Genomic DNA, 15,474 nt, shown 5'->3' with positions numbered 1-15,474 from the left:
TGTGCGGTGGAGGGTTCAGTCACACTTACAGAACGTTTTCAGAAATTTTGAGCACTTAAATGTGTTTATATTGCAGTGGTGCATTTAAAGGCATTGTGTTGTGTTGAGTGAGGGTGTCTGTACACTGTGCTGACCTTTCTTTACAAACTGGACACCAGAACTGAGTGATTTCTCATCCTTAACCAGCCAAACTGAGGCTCTACGTGTCCCAGGTTTGCCTCTTTGGACAAAAACAGACAAAAACAGTGGAAAAGTGCATTAGCATAGCTAAAAGCAGCATATTTTTAAACCTCAGTTTTGCCTGTACCTCAGTCTGTGTTTATAGAGGACACATACAGTGTCAGAAACCACATAATCGAGTCCATTAGAGCTACTAATAGAGTGCAGTATGCTAATTAGCTTCATTTACTTGTTAGCTACATTAGCCTTGTAGCTCCAGTGCTAAAACTAAAGAAGCAAACTTGAGACACCAAACACAACTTGATTGATGGGAGGAGGGAATCAATCACATGTCAATTTAAATAACTTTCAGTGCTTCTGTTTGAAAGGGGAATTCCACCATTTTTCCAAAATTTCTCCATAACTCAGTGTGTGAGATGTAATCTGAGAGATTCAGAGTGGTTTGGTGTGAAATGGTTCAGATGTCTTTACAGTGGTGGTGATAGGAACCAGGGGTCGCCATGACTACAACACAAATATAGACATTTTATTTACTATCCAGAACCACCAGTGAACCTACACGAGTCTTCTGAGTCTATATGGAATGTTGATGATGGAAAATAGTGGAAAATCTGAAATAATAAGTTTTCTTTGGGGACTATTTTGCCTCACAGCGCCCTGCATGTATCCCTCCACCATGAATGGAGTTTAAGTTCTCTAAACTATCATAAAACAGTGTCTCAGTCATCAGGCAGTGAATTCATAACCATTTCATGTAGGAACTTTCTGTGAGGGAGCTTTTAGAGGTGGACGTCTGGTTCCTATCACCACCACTGTGAACAGTTCAGACTCGGTCAGTTTATCTAGAACAGAGTGTTTCACACCAAAACACTCTGAACAGCTCTGAACCACTCTGGACCACTCTGGACCTCTCTGTTTACATCTTAACTGTTTATTTATGTAGAGAATTTAGAAAAGTATATGGAGTTCCCCTTTAATGAGTCCCACCCTCCTTGCTCGGTTCTGGTGTCTGACAGCCGTGTGTGCCGTGAAGGTCTGGATGGTTTTGTTGTTTCTGTAAACAGACTGGTGGTCCTGGACGGTGCTGAGGTGTCACTTCCTGTCTGACACTTGACACACTATCCCTCTGTTCAGCTAATCTTCTGACTTCTGGAAACAAAATCAATAATAATATTAAAATTGCTGCACAAACTAACCTGGTTTGTCTTGTTATGAATGCTGTGTTTGTCACTGTCCACTTTATCAGCTCCACTGACCGTATAGTCTCTCACTACTACAGACTGTAGTCCATCTGTTTCTCTGCATACTTTGTTACCCTGTTCTTCAGTGGTCAGGACCCCCATGGACCCTCACAGAGCAGGTACTATTTGGGTGGTGGATCATTCTCAGCACTGCAGTAACACTGACGTGGTGGTGGTGTGTTAGTGTGTGTTGTGCTGGTCTGAGTGGATCAGACACAGCAGTGCTGCTGGAGTTTTTAAACACTGTGTCCACTCACTGTCCACTCTATTAGACACTCCTACCTTGTCGGTCCACCTTGTAGATGTAAAGTCAGAGACGATAGCTCATGTCGGTCATGTGTGAATAAACTGCGTCTATATAGGGATACAGATACAGACTGATAGATATAGATATAGATAGATAGACATTGATTCAAATGTAGACAGATATAAATAGAAAGAAAGATATGGATAGAAAAATTGATATAGATAGATAAATATAGATAGATAAATAGACAGATATGAATAGGTGAATATACATAGACAGCTAGATAGATCGACAGACAGGTGGATGGCTAGATGGATAGATAGATGGCTGGATGAATAGATAGATGGACAGATAGACGGCTGGATGGAAGGATAGATAGCTAGATGGACAGATGGATGGCTAGATGAAAAGATAGATGGATAGATGGATGGACAGACGGCTAGATGGATAGATAAAGAAAAGACATAGATATAGATCGACAAACCGATATGGATAGACAGGACAGCTAGATAGATAAAGATAGATAAATAGATGGATATAGACAGACAGATAGATATAAAGATAGGCAGATAGAGGGCGCTCCACTGAGGCCATCACTGCAGCGCTGCGTATCCTCAGAAGTAAGTGCTCCCCAGACTCGCAATAACTTTCACCAATATTTAAACGGATTTTTTTAAAGATATAACATATAGAGATATAATGTTGAGTGAGTTGAATACTACAGGTTCTCATTAGGCTGAATGAATAACTGACTCTAAATGTAGGTATTGTGATATAAACTGAGTCCGTTCTACAGTTTCTCATTAGGCTGAATGAATAACCGACTCTAAATGTAGGTATTGTGATATAAACTGAGTCCGTTCTACAGTTTCTCATTAGGCTGAATGAATAACCGACTCTAAATGTAGGTATTGTGATATAAACTGAGTCTGTTCTACAGTTTCTCATTAGGCTGAATGAATAACCGACTCTAAATGTAGGTATTGTGATATACAAAAAATGACTATAATTACAGAAATTGTCACTGTCTAAAAACTTATGGACTGCCTGTGTTTGCCTGGTTGTTGTCACAGATGATGTTGCTATGGGAACACAAGATGAGCAAAAGCACGTTCTCTTAAAAAAAAAGGTTACTTCAAGGGTTCTTTAGTAAGGGGAGTGGTTCTCTGCCTGGTGAAGTGGTTCTTCAGATTGATAGAGAGTGTGCTGTATTTAGTTCTATATAGAATCTTTTGGAAAGCGGTTCTATGTAGCACCAAAAAGCGTTCCTCTACTATGTATACTCTTAAAACGAAAAGGTTCAAGGGTTCTTTAGTAAGGGGGTTGGTTCTTTGTATGGTGAAATGGTTCTTCAGATTGATGGAGTGTGTTGTGGATGGTTCTGTACAGAACCTTTTGAAAAATGATTCTGTGTAGCACCAAAAAAGGTTTATTCTATGATTTACACTCCTAAAAAAAAGATTCTTCAGGAGTTCTTTAGTAAAGAAAATGGTTCTATATAGAACCATGAACACTCAAAGAACACTGCATGATTTAAAGGTTCCTTGCATTGTGAAAGTGTTTGATGGAGAATGTGCTGTAGATGGTTCTTTATAGCACCTTTTTGAAAAAGGTTCTGTATAGCACCAAGAATTGTTGTTCTATTGTTACAAGCTTGACATCGTGACCATAGTAGAACCCGTTTTGGTGCCATGTGGAACCATATGCAACACATTCTCCATCAGTCTGAAGCACCTTTTCACCAAGAACTCTTTAATCATACAGATGCTTCTTTGAGTGTTTTTATAGAGGTACTGTCTTTACTAAAGAACCCTTGAAGAACCGACTTCTTTAATAGTGTATATGTTAGTGTATGCAGCATTACAGTAGTAGTTAATGTGTATGTTTAAATAGGACCTGTTTTTAGTCCTGTAATTAACAATAATAATCCTGTATGAATATTAATAATATTAGTGCTGATCATCATTGAGATAATGAGATACTGTAATATGACTGTGAGGTTATATATGCTGGTGTTATTGTGGTCAGACTGAAATAACCTCCTTCACTGTGTCCTTTGGATCAATAATCATTGTTGTGATGTCATCACTGCCCAGCGTGTGCTGATCTCGGCGCAGTGTGGGGGGTGTGCGGAGGAGAGAACCCACCCCGGACCCCCACCGGCCTGCAGAGCAGAGAGCTATAAATAGAGCGGAATTCCCCCATCGAGCGGAGCGGAGCGGCGTCAGCGGGTCTGCAGCGCTGCTGACATCAGCACTCAGACAGTGAAGAACCCAGAGCTGCGCTTCACTGCCTCTGAGCTCTGAGCGTAACAGCTCGGAGGGCTCCTTCACCAAAAACACCAGAATTCATCTCTACAGGACCGTTTTCACCGCCACACAGACTCTGACTCACTGCGCCTTTAAGGCTGGTGTATGTGGATGTGCTGTTTTTGTGACATCACAAAAACTATTAATTATCCCTGTCAGTTCAGCAGTGCCTCATCTGCGTCTCTCTCTGTTCTTTCTTGATGTCTCTCACTCTCCATCTCTCTCTCTCTCTCTCTCTCTCTCTCTCTCTCTCTCTCTCTCTCTCTCTTCTTTCTTGATGTCTCTCACTCTCCATCTCTCTCTCTCTCTGTATGTATCTCTCTTCTCTCTCACTTCTCTATCTGTATCTCTCTCTCTTTCTCTCTCTTCCTCCTTTCTTTCTTGATGTCTCTTTCCTTTCTCACTCACTGTTTTCTTTCTGCACTGTCTCTCTCCCTTGTTTTGCTTTATCTCTTTCTCTCCCTCTCCTCTCTCTCTCTCTCTCTCTCTCTCCCTCCCTCCCTCTATCTCTCTCTCTCTCTATCTCTCTCTCTCTCTAATCAGGCTGCAGTTTTACACAAAGCACTGTGATCATCTGTAATCTAAACAGTTTTTATTAAAATAGCACATTTTTTCCTTTTAGTCGATTTAAACTTCAAACCACATTTATTGACAAACATTTTTTTATTTTCAATTCTTTGCTTTTTATGCTGTAATTTAAATTAGCTGGATATCAAACTACTGTCACTCATTAGACACCAGCGGCCTGTTTTCTTCCTACATGTCAAATACATCATACAGGTCAGCTCAGTGAGGGATGAAAACACAGCAATGTTCTCAAAATATTGACTTAGAATCTCAAAATAGTGGCTTATGTTCTTGAAATATTTATTACGTATCTTGAAAATAGTGATTTATTTTCTTAAAATTTTATCTATAAATATTAACTTGATGTCTCGTAATTATTAGTTATTTTAATAATTAGTCACTGCAGCAGCTAAACAGTAACTAACACCATAACCTGACCGGCTCGGCAGGAATTGACCATCATGGTCACCGATGCTGAACACGCTTCCTGTTTTCTTTCTTTAATGATAGCAAATAATGACTAGTAAGCTACTTGATTAACTTCTGGTTTTCCAGTGTTCGTAAGGCCTGTAGTTCAGTTCTCTGGTGTGCTGCCCCCTGCTGTTCACACACAGCACTGTCACTGTCCACTGACTGGTGTGGGGATGGTCTCCTCTGATGTCATCTAATCTAGGATAGTTCATTAGGTACTGTTTACTGCAGCGGTAGCCTCTCAGTGCAACACCAGCCTATATTAACACAACTTTAACTTCATGTCATAAAGCGACAGCAGCAAAGCTCGCGATTTAGCCCTTCATGTTTAGGGAACCCTTTTCACAAAGAGTCGTGATTATTTCCCGTTTACACGTTAGCAGGGTAAAACTAACTTCTGCTCCATATAACTCCTGCAGAAGCGATGAGAACATGTTAGTAGTGCACCGTAATGCTCAAACACTGAGCTACAACAGACATATGATAGTTTTCCTGCACTGTCGTGACAAACAGCGAGAACGTAAAGTGGATAGAAGCACTGGTTTAACTGTAAACAGAGCTAAGATGTGTGTATCTGTGTGTGGTGTAGCCCTGTTTACTGCTGCTGCAGCTGCCTCACTTCAGTCTCACTGTCTTTGTACTACACGCCAGTGATTTCTGTAATATTTCTGTTTTGAAAAGAAAGAAGAACTTTTATATGTAGCATGACTTTGGTAGACGTTGTTTAGCTGGCCATTGCTAACTGTAGCTGTATCAGAGAACCTGTAGAGAGGAGAATTTCCTCTCTGTAATGTCTTATGGTTTTCTCAAACACTAGAGGGCGCTCCCAAGTGAGTCCAAAATGAATGTGTTGATATGGAGCATTTGAGCAAAATCATAGTTTATGAATGTTTAAACATTTTTAATGTAAAAGAATTCATTCATTTCCTGAACACAGAACAGCATAAAACATTTTAACACTGCTGTTATATTTAAAGAGCTTTTAAACTCGAGTTATAGGAGTTTAAACGGCGCCTCATGAACGTTTATGACGTCAGTGAGCGCGAACAGCCAATGAGCTGCTCCACTCACCAACCAATCAGCTCTCAGTAGCAGTAATGCTAACCAATCAGTGCTCAGTAGCAGTAATGCTAACCAATCAGCGCTCAGTAGCAGTAATGACAACCATTCAGCGCTCAGTAGCAGTAATGCTAACCAATCAGCGCTCAGTAGCAGGAATGCTAACCAATCAGCGCTCAGTAGCAGTAATGCTAACCAATCAGCGCTCAGTAGCAGTAATGACAACCATTCAGCGCTCAGTAGCAGTAATGCTAACCAATCAGCGCTCAGTAGCAGTAATGTTAACCATTCAGCGCTCAGTAGCAGTAATGCTAACCAATCAGCGCTCAGTAGCAGTAATGCTAACCATTCAGCGCTCAGTAGCAGTAATGCTAACCAATCAGCGCTCAGTAGCAGTAATGCTAACCAATCAGCGCTCAGTAGCAGGAATGCTAACCAATCAGCGCTCAGTAGCAGGAATGCTAACCAATCAGCGCTCAGTAGCAGTAATGTTAACCATTCAGCGCTCAGTAGCAGTAATGCTAACCATTCAGCGCTCAGTAGCAGTAATGCTAACCAATCAGCGCTCAGTAGCAGTAATGCTAACCAATCAGCGCTCAGTAGCAGTAATGCTAACCATTCAGCGCTCAGTAGCAGTAATGCTAACCAATCAGCACTCAGTAGCTGTAATGCTAACCAATCAGCACTCAGTAGCAGTAATGCTAACCAATCAGCACTCAGTAGCAGTAATGCTAACCAATCAGCACTCAGTAGCTGTAATGCTAACCAATCAGCACTCAGTAGCAGTAATGCTAACCAATCAGCACTCAGTAGCTGTAATGCTAACCAATCAGCACTCAGTAGCAGTAATGCTAACCAATCAGCACTCAGTAGCTGTAATGCCCGCGTTCTGCTGCCGTTTGCTGTAGAAAAAGAAAACATACAGGAGAGTTTTCTTTGATTTTTTAGTGAAATTCATCCTTCAGCTTTCTAAATTAAAGGAAAGTTCTGGGCTAGCTATGTTAGCGATCTCCCAAACAGCATCATTCTTTTAGCTTTATGGTAATTTTTGAAGCAGCACTTTGGAAAACATCCACCTTTCACTGAATCAATCAACAACGCAACTCTGTCTTAGCATCGCGGTTATGCTGTGATGTTTTGATTTCCATTTTCTGACACAGCCAGCTAGTTGATTGTGATCTGGAAGAGCCACGTCTCTGACATAATGTGCCAGCTAACGTTAGCTGTTTGTACCGAGCTGATCATGTAAGAATTATTTCGTTGATGGTTTTTTGCCTCATTAGCCTTTTAAAGAGGAGTTCAAAATTAGCTGGTGATGCAGAAAAGCTGCTCTACGTTAGCTGAGTAATCCAGGCTGGGATAATAGCTACTGTTAGCAGCTTCTAGCCAGCGTAGCCAACTTAATATAAACAGAGTCTATCAAAGTCATGCTACATATAAAAGTTCTTCTTTCTTTTGATAATAGAAATATTACAGAAATCGCTGGCGTGTTGTGCAGAGAGACCTGATGTGAACAAGAAAATTATGTCATAGGGAGCAAGATAGTTACATCATCATAGCCATGACTTGGTAAGGCGTGGGAACAAGATAGTTACGTCGTCATAGCCATGACTTGGTAAGGCGTGGGAACAAGATAGTTACGTCGTCATAGCCATGACTTGGAAAGGCGTGGGAACAAGATAGTTACGTCGTCATAGCCATGACTTGGAAAGGCGTGGGAACAAGATAGTTACGTCGTCATAGCCATGACTTGGAAAGGCGTGGGATTGAGATGATTAAGTTGTGATTGTTAAGTTGTGGCCTTGACTTAACTATCTCATTCCCATGTCTTACCAAGTTGCGGTCAAACATTATTTTTATTGATGAAGGACGTCTCCAGCGAGGCTCTGTCACAGCAGCGCTTTAGTGAGCATGAAAACACTTTTATTGTAGAAATTAAACACATTTTTACAATATTTGATGTTCATGTAAGCGATGAAGGAAACCATGGAGCAGACCAGCCTGGCAGGACAGACCACCACAGTGACCACACCGACACCGTCCGTCTGAGGCCTTTATGTCAGCTGTGTGTGTGTGTGTGTGTGTGTGTGTGTGTGTGTGTGTGTGTGTGTGTGTGTGTGTGTGTGTTCCCGGTAAGATGAGAGGGTTGTGGTGGGCCTTTGAACTGCTCGCCTTCAATTACACTTTTCTCCCTCCTCTATTCCACACACACTCCTCACACTCCACACACACACTCCGGTATGACCCCCTCACACACTCCTCACACTCTCACACTCCACACACACACTCCTGTACGACCCCCTCACACACTCCTCTCCTGCCGTCATATTAAGAGTGTGTGTGTGAATACCTATAAGTGTGTGACTCTTTAAAGTGTGTGTGTGTGTGTGTGTGTGTGTGTGTGTGGTTCATTTGCATGTGCGCTCTTCTCAGGCTGAGCTCTTTTCTTCACTCTGCATCCTAATTACACATCTCAAAGAGACGCACACACACACACACACACACACACACACACACAGCCTTCACCTCTGAGAGACACTCGGACCGAACGATGACCAACACACTGTCCGCACCAGCCACAGCGCTCAAACCTCACCAGCACCACACAGGACGGATTTATTTACATCTACAGAGAAAAGGTAAGATTCAAAATCCTGATTCTTTATAGAGCCTGTTTATAAACATTCATCAAGATTCATTATTTTAATGAGCTTTATTTAATTTATTTAAATTTATGATCAAGATTGTTGATCAAAATCATCCAAATTGTTTAAATTATTACGTTTATCAAAATAATCAAGATCGTTAATTGAGATTCTGTATCTGTTGTTTATCGAGCATCTTCATGAAAATGAAGATTGTTTATCAATATCACTGATCAGATTGATTACGATTGTCACGTAACAGTGTTGGTCTTATTTCAAGTTTGATGCAGTTCTTGTTGTGTATCCATCAGCAACAAACAATAATAAGGTAAACTAAATTAAAAGCAAGACCAAAGAAAACAGTGCAAAACAGGAAAATATTAGGAATATTAAAAACAACACATACATTATAAATAATGTCACAAATTAGGATTTTTAACTGTGTTTACATGTGAATGTCCTTCTCTCTCTACATACATTTATATTCAATACGCTACATAAACAGTATTATTCAAATTCGGTGTACCAATATTCATATTTAGTATGCTAACATATATAAACATGATTGTAATGTTCAGATTCTGTACACTAACATTCATATTAAGTATGCCAATATACATAAACAGTATTGTGATATTAATATTCAGTACCCAAATGTTCATATTCAGCATGCTAATATTTAAGAATAGTATTCTAATATTAAAATTAGTACAGTCATGTTCATAAACAGTATTTTGCTATTCATATTCAATACACTGATATTCATATCTAATGAGGTTTGCTGTAAAGTGTACAGTACTGTATAGTTTCTTCTTGATCTGCTATGAAAATTAAAACTATTAATCAGGTCTGAGTTTCCCAAAAACACCGAGATGATGCTTAAATGGTAGAGCGAGCATCACAGTGAACACTCTCTCTCTCTCTCTCTCTCCCAGCTAATGCAGTCTCAGCGCTGGGCCCAGAGCAGTGATTTAACACTATATAACATTAAATAAACACAAATAAACACAAACGCAGTGGTCAGCGGGCTGTGTGTGCTGTTTTCAGTGAAGTTCTGAACATGTAGGTTAGAAGAACGTCGGAGAACATGCTGTCACGTCGATTTGTTTGGTTCTGTCAGCCTAATGTAATGAGGTATTGATCAGGTGATCAGGTGTTGGTGGTAACTGTGACTCTGGACTTCCTCACTTACAGATCAGCCACAGAGCGTTTGTGTATTACTGTATTCTAATGTTGGTGAATCAGAGTTTCAGTGTGTTACAGTAGTGAGGGCTGAACGGGGAGAGGAGCCTGACCCTCTGCTCTCATTGATTTTACTGGTTTTACTGGTTTTATTGGTTTGGGGTGGGATCTCTAGATGACACAAAGGCTTTAAATCAGTCAGTGAAGTTCTGCAGGCTGAGCTCTGAGCTTTACAGCCCCTCTGAGACCCTCTGTAACCGCACACACTCGGCGCTGACCAACAGCGGCCTGCGGAGAGGACCGCCCTGCGCCGCCGGCCGAGTGGAAAACCTGCGCAGTGTCAGTGTCCAGCACAGAATTCATAATCATAATACAATAGAAATAATAACAATAATAATGACCAGTTTGGACAAAAAATAAAATAAAACGTTATAAAATACTGTTTTGTAGTAACAATCAATCAATCAATCAATCAGTCAATAAGTAAATAAATAATATTTGATACAGCACATTTTATTCTCACTCAGCAAAGCTTTATTAAATAGATATGTTGAGTTATTTTAATCATATTCGGGTTGAATGTGTGGATAAACTGTTTCTGTGCTGTTTGAAGTGGACGCTCATTTTTCATCTCTGCTTTTTATTGGGCTGCTTCAGAATTCAGCTGGAAAAAAGCTAAAAAAGGATCTCTCACTCTCTCTCTCTCGCTCTCTCACTCTCTCTCTCGCTCTCTCTCACTCTCTCTCACTCTCTCTCACTCCCTCTCTCGCTCTCTCTCCCTCTCTCTCACTCCCTCTCTCGCTCTCTCTCCCTCTCTCGCTCTCTCTCACTCTCTCTCACTCCCTCTCTCGCTCTCTCTCTCTCTCTCTCACGCTCTCTCTCACTCCCTCTCTCTTCTCTTGCTCCCTCTCTCGCTCTCTCTCACTCTCTCTCACTCCCTCTCTCCTCTCTCTCCCCTCTCTCTCTCTCTCCCTCTTTCCTCTCTCACTCCCTCTCTCCTCTCTTGCTCCTTCTCTCCCCTCTCTCTCAGCCCCTCTCTCTCCCTCTCTCCCCTCTCTCCTCTCTCTTTCTCTCTCCCTCTCTCCTCTCTCTCCCTCTCCCTCTCTCCTCTCTCTCCCTCGCTCTCTCCTCTCTCTCTCCTCTCTCTCTCACTCCCTCTCTACTTTCCGGACCAGCAGGAAAGTATTCAGTCTGCACCTGACGATAAAAACCGAGATTATTTCTCTCTCTCCTCTCTCTCGACTCTCTTTCCTCTCTCTTTTCTCTCTACCTCTCCTTTGAAGAAAGTGATCTGTCTGTCTATCTATCTCCTCTCTCTCTCCTCTGTTTTCTCTCTATCTCTCTCTTTTCCCTTCTCCTCTCTCTCCTCTGTTTTCTCTCTATCTCTCTCTTTTCCCTCTCCCTTTCTGTTTTTCTCTTTTTTCCCTCTCTATTTCTTTCTTCTTTTTTCTCTCTCTCTCTCTCTCCCTCCTATCTCTTTTTCTCTTTTCTCTCTATCTCTTCTCTCTCTCTTTCGTTCTTTCTCTCTTTTCCCTCTCTATCTCTCTCTTTTTTCTGTCCTCCTTCTAACCACCCTATGTATCTCTCTCTCTCTCTCTCTCTCCCTCTCTCTCCCTCTCCCTCTCTCTCTCTCTCTCTCTCTCTCTCTCTCTCTCTGAGTAGTAATCAGTGATCAGGACTCATCTGTTAGTGACAGCGCCTCTTCATCTCCCCCACAGATTAAACTGTGCAGTTGTATTCGTTCAACATTCGCACCAACGCAGCGTCCAGCGCAGTGCAGTCCACTGACACTGCGGCTACTCAGAATCCGCTCCATGACTGCTTCACTATCGGCAGATCTTGCCTAATCATATTTGGTATACTAATATTCATATTCAGTACACTACTTTACATAAACAATATTCTGAGAAACATATTCACTATGCTAATATTCATATTCAGTACTCTAATATTAATAACCCTATTCTAATATTCATATTCAGCACCCAAGTATTTGTATTCAGTACTCTAATATTTGTAATCAGTATACTAATATGCATAAACAGCATGCTAATTATTCATAATCAGTACAGTAAGGTTTATATACAGTGCGCTAATATTAACACTTAGTACACTAATATATATAAACAGTATTATAATATTCAAATTCAATACCCAAATATTCAGTATGCCAAAGTTCATAAATAATATTCTTATAGTGTTCTAATATTCATATTCGGTATACTAATATTCACGTTCATATACATAAACAGTATCCTAATATTCATATTCTACACACAAATTCAGTATGCTAATATTTATAAACAGTACGCTAAAATTAATATTTAGAATGCTAATATTCATATTCCGTTCATTAATATTAATATTCAGCATGCTAATATTCATAAACAGTGTGATATTCATTTTCAGTACAGTCATTCATGTTTATTGAAGTTTGCTTATTTGGCTTTAGCGCTGGAACTACAGGACTGATGAAATAACGGTAGTAAATATAACCCAGCAATTAGCACGATGCTAACTGCACAGTTAAATCACCTCACAGCTGCCTGAAACCGTGTGGAGTTATGAATTATGACTCTGCTAACTTAAGGCCACATAATCATTACAAAGCCCTGAGATACTGAACTGACACACGTCTGCGCGTCCGCCATGTTGGAGAGGTCAAGATCTGCTTGTGAACAGATTCACTTGTACTGAGAGACGAAGAGTGTCAGGATTAAATCAGCCACACCTTCCTTATTACTCAACCGATTTTCACCACATTAGTTTTGTTATAATCCTCAGACACAGATTAATCCAGACTGCTCGGATCTGCTCTCGGCAGCTTTTATTACTTTAATAACTGATCGTGATAATTAGCCGTCCAGACCAGCAGGACAGTATTCAGTCTGAACCTGACGATAAAAAAAACCGAGTTTAGCGCGAGAAACACAATCAGACACATCAGCAAATCCATCAATTTGTGAATCACTTCTAATCTTAATACACAGAAAATAAAACCCCCAAAACACAGTAAGAAGGGCGGAGCTGAAGTCGGCTTCCTATTCGCCAGCTTCGTGTTCCTGTTTTCCCGTTCCACCTTAAATGGCGCAGCAGTCACTTTCTGGTTCCTGAACTGTACCATTTAAGGTGGCATGGGGAAATTCGAACAAGATGCTGGCTGATGCACTATTTAAGGTGGAACAGGAAAATTCAAACAAGATGCTGCTTGATGCACCATTTAAGGTGGAACGGGAAAATTCGAACAAGAAGCTGACTTCAGCTTTGTGTAAGAAGGTGCTAACGTTAATCTAATATGAATATCTACACGGATTAAGGAACGCAATAACTTACAGCTACAAAGAAGCTTTAACCATCACTGTAAATAAATAACTACTACATAAAGTTAAGATCCTGAATAGACTATTAAATGAAATGAGCTTCATATAAAACCAGAGGAAAAACAATCACATCAACAGGTTCTCTTCACCAACCACACGACCATATCTACACAAACATCACACAGACAATACACATCACACAGACATGAGCGTGGATCACTGCGTTCCCTCCGTTATATAATCCTGTCCCACTTTCTGAGAGTGATATTTCTGATATAGTGTAATTTCGGACAGTATCTTTATTAAATTTCCGCTCTGTAATGGTACTGAATGCTGTCCAGCAGCGATGCTGACCGCCCCAAAATGGTGGTGCCATTGACGGGCCTGGCTGGACCCAACGCGGCATCTAGGTATGTATATCTGTAGCGTTAACAAGGACTAGGCATGCTAGGCTAACAAAGCTAGCAAAGCTGTAAGGCTGTCAAGCTAAGAAAGCTAACAGAGCTGCCAGAACGCAGGCAAATGAGCCAGTGACGACTGACTGAAGGCTCCGTTACACTATCGGGTTTTTTCGTGAGCGAAATTCCATTCATTAAATAGAATTCACTGTGATGAGCGATTTCACATCTCGGGATTCCAGGGAGAATAAATTTTGCATTAAGTTTAGCTTTGGTGAACTCTGACATGCAAATGTGCATCCTCTACCAATAGCACTGCTGATTTGGCAGAGCTTTATAGCAGCACTGAAGATCCAAAACGGAGTAAGCGCTACTAATCTGAACACGAACATTTAAACATAAATAAACACATTAAAAAAGAGAATTACGTGATTCACTGTTTGTGTTAGATGTGTTAGATGGCTTGCTAACTGCAATGTTAGCTCCATGGCTAACTGCAGCTGCACACAATTCACCCTACTGCAGCCAACCACCCCAGATATCTACACTTTTTACTACAGATCAGGAGTAAAGCGGTCAGTGCTGTGGTGAGTACCCTGCTGAAAAAAAACATAGAAACCATTAAGTGTGTCTGCTGGTTCCTGATGGTTTTGTAATGTGTTTTGCCTTTTTTAATAGGTTGAAATCCGAGTGTAAAGGATCTTAATAGTTTAACAGGTGACCAACGGCTGATTCTAAATGCATTTTATGTATGGGATCTGAAGGTGTTCTACAGGAAACTAGTGGTCTCTACTAGAAACCATTAAGACAATTCATATTAGAATAGTTTCTATTGGTCTGTTTTCAGCAGGGTATGTAGATCCCTGATACAATTATGTTCACATATGTGTTTTTACTGTTTATACTAGACCAGTTAGCAAACTCGCTAACTGCTAACGACTAACAGCAGCTGTACCTGTCACTCCACTGTCCACCACGGGAGTTATCTAACATCACTTCCCCCAACATCGTCAATCACTTCTTTCATATTGCGTATTTGCTCTCTCTCCCTTCACCAATCGCTGTGAGGAAGCTGCGAAAACCATAAGCTCTCGCCTCAATAGGGAATTAAAATGAACAGATCAGAAAACAATATTTAAATATCGCTAACAGAACACAGCGCCATCTCCATTTTGTGACGAATATTTTTGATGTAAAAGTCTGACTGGAGGACGATGATCGGGGTTTGGGGACTGGTGGAAGAAACATTACCAACCTTTGATATGCGGATGAGAAAGAACTCATAGTGGGAAATCTGGAACACCTGAAGGCCCTTATAAGGAAGATTAAAAGACAGAGTGAACAGATGGGACTTCAGCTCTGTGTGAGGAGGACTGAGGTCATGATGACAGATTTACAGTTAGCTTAGATTACCGGTATTTCGTTTTGAGGTGTATTTTAATGTATAGCACAATTATGTAATTAAATTAGTCTATTTTTCTGCAACCCTATCAGAATACGGTTAGTTTTCGATCCTGATTATATTATTCTGTTACGTGTATGCCGTAACTAGCCCAGTGTGAAAGTAGAAAGAAAATGAAGCAGTAGAAGTCATGTTGCCCCCTACGCTTCCTGTAGTGTATTACAGTCTGTCAGAGTGACTGTGTGGATCATATTAACATTATTGAGCTTTTTAAATGAAACAGTAGAAGCCATATCGCCCCCTACGCTTCCTGTAGTGTATTACAGTCTGTCAGAGTGACTGTGTGGATCATATGAACATTATAGAGCTTTTTAAATGAAACAGTAGAGGCCATATCGCCCCCTACACTTCCTGTAGTGTATTACAGTCTGTCAGAGTGACTGTGTGGATCAT

Source organism: Colossoma macropomum, unplaced genomic scaffold (assembly GCF_904425465.1).
Source record: "Colossoma macropomum unplaced genomic scaffold, Colossoma_macropomum, whole genome shotgun sequence".
In the NCBI taxonomy this organism is placed as follows: Eukaryota; Metazoa; Chordata; class Actinopteri; order Characiformes; family Serrasalmidae; genus Colossoma; species Colossoma macropomum.
This window is presented reverse-complemented; position numbering follows the sequence as displayed.